Raw genomic sequence first — 6225 nt, forward strand, 5'->3', positions numbered from 1 at the left:
TTGTAAGCCCAAATAATGAATATTGGCCCCAATAACGTGCAAGGAATCCTAATGGGTTGTGTTTCTATCTCTAGTGAGCAATGTTCCAGGTCACTAGGTTAGACAATTAACATAATGGTTAATTTTAATCATGTCTTGTTTATCAATTGACATACAAATGAAGCCAAAAACAGTTTGGTTATCATTTTAAACTAATAATAAAATAGTAGGGCCCACAAACAAAATCGAAACATGGTCACTTTTTGAAATGCTCTTTTGAAGTTACCCCTATGTGGTGCATTAATGGGTGTGTTTTTTATTTGCTAAAACATGTATTTGATGTTTCTATGTGCTTTTTAAAATTCACTATGTGTACCTTTTATCAAAATATCTACATAATAAACAATTGATGGCGAGTATTTTACATCAAAAATATGGTTTTGTTAACAGATTCCTGGCTACTGGACACTCATATTCTTCACTTCATTTTGAGTTCCTTCTTGGCACATCAACCATATCCGGGATTGTGCGGTCAACCTGTGATGTGATTTGGGACAAGCTCAAGAGTCGCCTCATGCCTCAACCAAACACACAAGACTGGCTGCGGATTTCCCAGGGTTTCATGGAAGCCACTGAGTTTCCAAACTGCATTGGTGCCCTGGATGATAAACACATTCGTGTCAAAAAGCCGCCAAACTCTGGTTCCCGTTTTTTTAATTATAAAAAATATTTTTCTGTTGTGCTCCTGGCTGTAGCTGACAGCAACTACTGTTTTGTTCTTGCTGACATTGGGGCATATGGGAGTGCCTCTGATGCTCGCATCTTTAGAGCTTCAAGATTAGCTCGGCGACTTGCTGAGACTAATCTAAATCTTCCACAACCATGTGTGCTTCCTGGTGCATCAGGCCCACCTGCACCATTTATCATGGTTGCTGATGAGGGTTTTGCACTCTCAAGGCACGTTATGAGACCCTTTCCACGTCGAGGTTTGGATAACCGGAGAAGAATTTTTAACACTCGACTGATGAAAACTCGGCGATTGGTTGAGTGTGCTTTTGGAATCTTGACTTCAAGATGGCGTATATTTGAAACCCAAATCCAAATGCATCCCCAAAATGTACAGGCAGTCATAAAGGCAACTGTTTTGCATAATTTCTGCAGACAACAAGAACCAGCCTTGGATGATGTTGATGATGGGAGAGTGGTTAATGTGGCATTATCAGAGGATAGAGACCATGCTCCACGAGTATCTCAGTCTGCCCTTATAGTGAGGAATATTTTTGCAGATTATTTTTTAACACCAGAGGGTAGTGTGCAATGGCAAATGGAGGAGCACAACTAATGTTACCCTTTTTTTTTTTTTGTTTTAATAAACATTTTTTTTAATATTTATGTCAAAATTTGTTAGGGTCTCGCAAGGCAATGAGGACCCTTGACGTGGGTTGCGAGCTTACATTTGATGTGGGTAACTGATACACGTGTGTGTCTAAAACCCATTGCTACCCATTACAAATAACTAATACCTCATTCTAATGTGTTTACTGTGGTTGTCCGAAATATCCCATGTCTGAAAGTATTGATTTGGTCACATAATTGTGTACTACAAACAAACAACTAAGACCCGCCCTCATTGAGTGTGATTTTGAAGAAGAGTGTGTGACCGTTAGATCATGTTATTCAGACATACTGTAATCTAAATGTACATTTACAAAGCTACTTTGCCATGGAAAATAGATCAACGCAGTTGAGTCTTTGAGAGGCCGCATCTTTAAAAACCTCACTGAGAGTCACTGTAGCTGCGTGCATCACCACCGTCTCATCCTTTACCATTATTTTGAAGCCATGATGGATTATTAATTACACCATCCTACTGCTTAACCTTTTTTTTTTGTTGTTGAGAAAAATGTGTTTCACATTATGATTATGCTCATATCAATAAAGTAGTGTGCAAATTACATATACATTCAAAACTAAACAAGACATATTAACACTTGAACAATGTGTTTTATTTTTCAGCAAACACATTTAGTCAGCCAATTGTGTCTGACAAATCAAGCTAGCTTTAACAACAAAAATCAAACAAAACAGAGTTATGTTCCTTCTAAATCCACAAAGTCACCATGACTGGAGAAAGATTCATCTGTGGTATTTTCTGCGCTGACACGTTCAGGGCTGCTTGAGGGTGTGGGCATTTGTCCTGTAGTCACTGTGGGCTGGCATGTGGTTGTTTGAGGTGGTTCAGTGTGCAAAACTGATGCTGTTCCTGATGTAGATGGGGTATAAGGTTGCGTTTGGTCTGTCTCTTTCAAAAATGTGGCATCATCACAAGTAAAGTAGGTTGTGACTGGCCAATCTGGCTCACACATGATTGGGAACTATTATAGGGCTCACCTCTTGCCATACGGTTTGGCGGAACAAATTGTGTGACCATAGGTGTCTGTTGCCTTGATGGCATATTGTAGGGCTGTGGAATTGTAAAATGAGCACCACTACTATCACCCACAGACATGCTGGAGGACAGGGATTCGGAATGTTGGCTGTAGGTGTGGCTTGGAACAGACCTTTGCCAATATTGCTGAGTTGTGGCACGGGCATGAGGCACAGAGGTAGGAGCAGACATTTGCCAATATTGATGGCTACTGGCACGTGAATGAGGCACAGAAGTCTCATCAGACATTTGCCAATATTGCTGGCTACTGGCACAGGACAGAGGCACAGAGGTAGGATCGGACATTTGTCCGTATTGCTGGCTACTGCCACGTGAATGGGGCACAGAGGTAGGATCGGACATTTGTCCGTATTGCTGGCTACTGCCATGTGAATGGGGCACCACAGAGGTAGGATCGGACATTTGTCCGTATTGCTGGCTACTGCCACGTGAATGGGGCACAGAGGTAGGATCGGACATTTGTCCATAATCATGGGTGTAGCTATGGGCAGGAGGAAACCAAACTGGAGCAGACCTTTGGGGATAACGAGGTCTTACAGCAGGAGGTGGAAGCATGGACGAGGGTGCAGGCCTTTCCTGTGTTTGTTGGGTACCTACATTTTGGTCATTTGTTATATTGGTAGCAGATGGCATCTATTTGATGTTGGGCAGCTCGCCATTGTTCAATGGGCCCTAGCACCTGGTTGGGTTCCTGCTCTTCTTGGCTTGCAGCAATGAGGGTCAAGGTTGCAGCACGTACTCGTTCCTGCCGTCCATCAGGAACTTTGCCAAGGCAAGGAGACAGTGAGCGACAAAACCTATCTACAGCAGTTTCTGGTGTCATGGAATTGAGTATGGATAAAACTCTAGCATCAATGAGCTCGGGCAGCATACGTGGCTGTTCCTGTCGCCTAGTTCGCCTATCTCGGAGAGTGTGTGTTAGATACATAGGTAGATTTGCTGTTGATGCTGCCTGTGGTGCTGGGGCTGTTGTTTGTGAAGTGCTTGGGGCTGTTTGAGAAGTGCTTGGGGCTGCTGTTTGTGAAGTGCTTGGGGCTGTTGTTTGTGAAGTGCTTGGGGCAGCTGTTTGTGTGCTTCCAGGACCAGCATCAGTGGAAGTTTCAGCAGCATCAGACACCTGCTCATCAGGCTGTGTTGTGGGTGTCGGGTCTGCTGGGGCTTCGGTCTCCGATGCCGAGGTACATGGCAGTGATGTGGCTGTTGGCGAGACATCCGAGTCATCAAGGATGTTAATCAAGGATGTATTAGCAAATAACATTAACAGTTTAGTTCACAATGCTAACCAAATTTTAAACAACTTTTGTTAAATATATATTTTTTAAACACTTTAGGATTATTTTTTAACATGTTTGTATTTTGTAATGAAACATATAAATATGATGATTATTGTAAGCACAAATGTACTTGGGAAAAATAACTATGGGTAAAATCTGTCCCAGAATTTTGTAACATGGTGAAGCTTTGTAAATGTGTTAAAATACAGTGTAGTTATTTGAATATAAAGAGTTGATTAATCCATTTCCATGAAAAAGGCAAGAATTTGATGCATTAAAATCCAATAACCTTTATTGAAACAAATCCATAAAATAGTCGATACCAATAGTTGTTTAGGCATAGTATCACACATCAGCCCTCGCTGTTCGCGTTTCAAACACAAACGTGTTCTTAGTGTTCAGCTGCAGACTAAGAACACGTTTGTGTTTGAAACGCGTACAGCGAGGGCTGATATGTGATACTATGCCTAAGCAACTATTGGTATCGACTATTTTATGGATTTGTTTCAATAAAGGTTATTGGATTTTAATACATCAAATTCTTGCCTTTTTCATGGAAATGGATTAATCAACTCTTTGGGCTTCTACCACGTGCTGGGCTGGACGTTTTCCCTGCTCGGATGTTTGTATCACTTGTGGATCCCTGTTGTGTGATCATACAAATTAAAACAAAAAAAAAAAAGGTATTTTAATATGTTTGGTCAATCATACACAGTCACACTTACTGATTTATCTCCATGATTGGGCGAAGAAAGGCTAAGTTGCGGTAGTAAACATATTTCCTCTTTTTGTTGCACCTGCTGTGGAGGGTAGGGGATTAAATTCCCGCCTAAATTGGTCCCTGGCTGAGCGCCATCACCGTTGAACCAAATCAACTGTAGGAAAAGTAGAGACACAACAAGTCACATTCCCACAAATAACAACATATTCCTTAAACAACACAATGTGTTCATCTATGTTATAGTTTCAAAGTATTATGCTTGTGATCATCATGCCTGGCTGTAAACTAATTTTAGAAAAAATTAAAACAAACATTTCTGAGTAATAATTGTGTGACCCTTTTGCACCATGTTGTAATATTTACAAGTAAGATCTAAATAGCATGAGTACTGTTATGAACGCTTGCCCAAAACATAGGCTGCATGACTGTGTGTGTGTCTAACAACACAAACATTAACACAAGTTGCATTGGCCATTAGACATGTAAGGGCTTGCCTTGTGTGAATAATTGTGGATGATGGCATTAATTAAGTGGAAACATTTGCTTTCAATCAGTCACACACACAAACTGTGGTGTGGCCAGCAAGACATGTTAAAATCAAACACTACATTTTTAAATAAATCCTGGTTTTGTTATGACAAAAACAGTCAGCACATGTTGATCCTTACATGTTCAACATTATATTTTCACATACATTTAAACATCTAAAAAAGGAAGAGAGACTTTAAGGGCTTGACTTTTGGCATATAGTCCAACGGTCAATTTCAAAATCTGACCCCATAAAACATTGTAAAGCATAAGAGAAAATAATGTTAGACATCTATGGAGATATGCTTGAATACAGTTCACTTTGCCAAATCTCATGTACCAGGTTTTTGAACAGCAGGGAATTGTGTGCCAAAAATGCAGGTTGTGAACATGCCAGACAACTAGGCCTTCAGTTACCTAGGTCTTCTTTAGTATTTTCAAACATGACAAAAACACTTTTAAAAAACAAAATATACACACAAAACCTAAAATGCTGACACAAACACACACTGCATTTTTTAACAATTCTAAACAAGCATGCTTCATGCGAAAATAATCAATCAAACACAGGGAACATACTGGAAAGTAGTAAGAATCTTGTAAAGTGTATATGATAAGGTCCATGTAAATATAAATATTAAGAACACATAAGCCCAATGGTTATGATGTTAAGACATGGACCCTAACATATAGAATGCACAATATGAATTTTGGTCATATGTTTCTCTGAAATTTATGTTTAATACAACAAGGAACACCTATGGGGTAACTTACCAAACTTTGCCTGCTTTGCGGGTGAATATGTGGACCAACCATGTCTGGGGTACAGCTGCGCAGCTACAGCAAACCAAGCCCGTTCAATCGCCAGCCTGTCACGGTATCCTTCGCATCGTGTGTCCCATAATTCCGGATGTTGCTCCACCAAAGTAATTAGCTTCTCTGTGTCCACACGAGGGGGCATAATATTAGGCAGTCAGCAGAGTCTGAAGATGCCAGCACTCTGATAAGTTGAAAACTTCACCTCAGAGGCCAAAATGATGTCTAGACTTAAGTTTAGCTTTGTCCCAATCAATGTCTAGACACTTGTCTGGCAATTGCTACATTTGCTTCAAATGTTAACCCTAAAATTTGGAAAACGCACACGGACAGCACACGGACGTCATCCGTGTGCGGTACGTGAGCTAACTCAAGAAGAAAAGTAGCCACCCATGAAAACTGCACACCACCAATAAATAATGAAAAAAGGAACGGCTTTATTAATAAACAATGTTAAA

The 6225-nt window shown here is 40.4% G+C and overlaps 1 long non-coding RNA gene across 1 annotated transcript; it reads right to left on the bottom strand.

Moving 5' to 3' along the window:
• Positions 1 to 2474: 2474 nt before the first annotated feature.
• Positions 2475 to 5928, bottom strand: LOC143769329 (uncharacterized). Its single transcript, XR_013214354.1, has 3 exons — positions 5726 to 5928; positions 4428 to 4577; positions 2475 to 3625 (listed from the first exon to the last, which is right to left on the bottom strand). It is a non-coding gene; the product is annotated as an uncharacterized LOC143769329 (long non-coding RNA).
• Positions 5929 to 6225: the final 297 nt, after the last annotated feature.

Source organism: Ranitomeya variabilis, chromosome 4 (genome assembly GCF_051348905.1).
Source record: "Ranitomeya variabilis isolate aRanVar5 chromosome 4, aRanVar5.hap1, whole genome shotgun sequence".
NCBI classification, from domain to species: Eukaryota; Metazoa; Chordata; class Amphibia; order Anura; family Dendrobatidae; genus Ranitomeya; species Ranitomeya variabilis.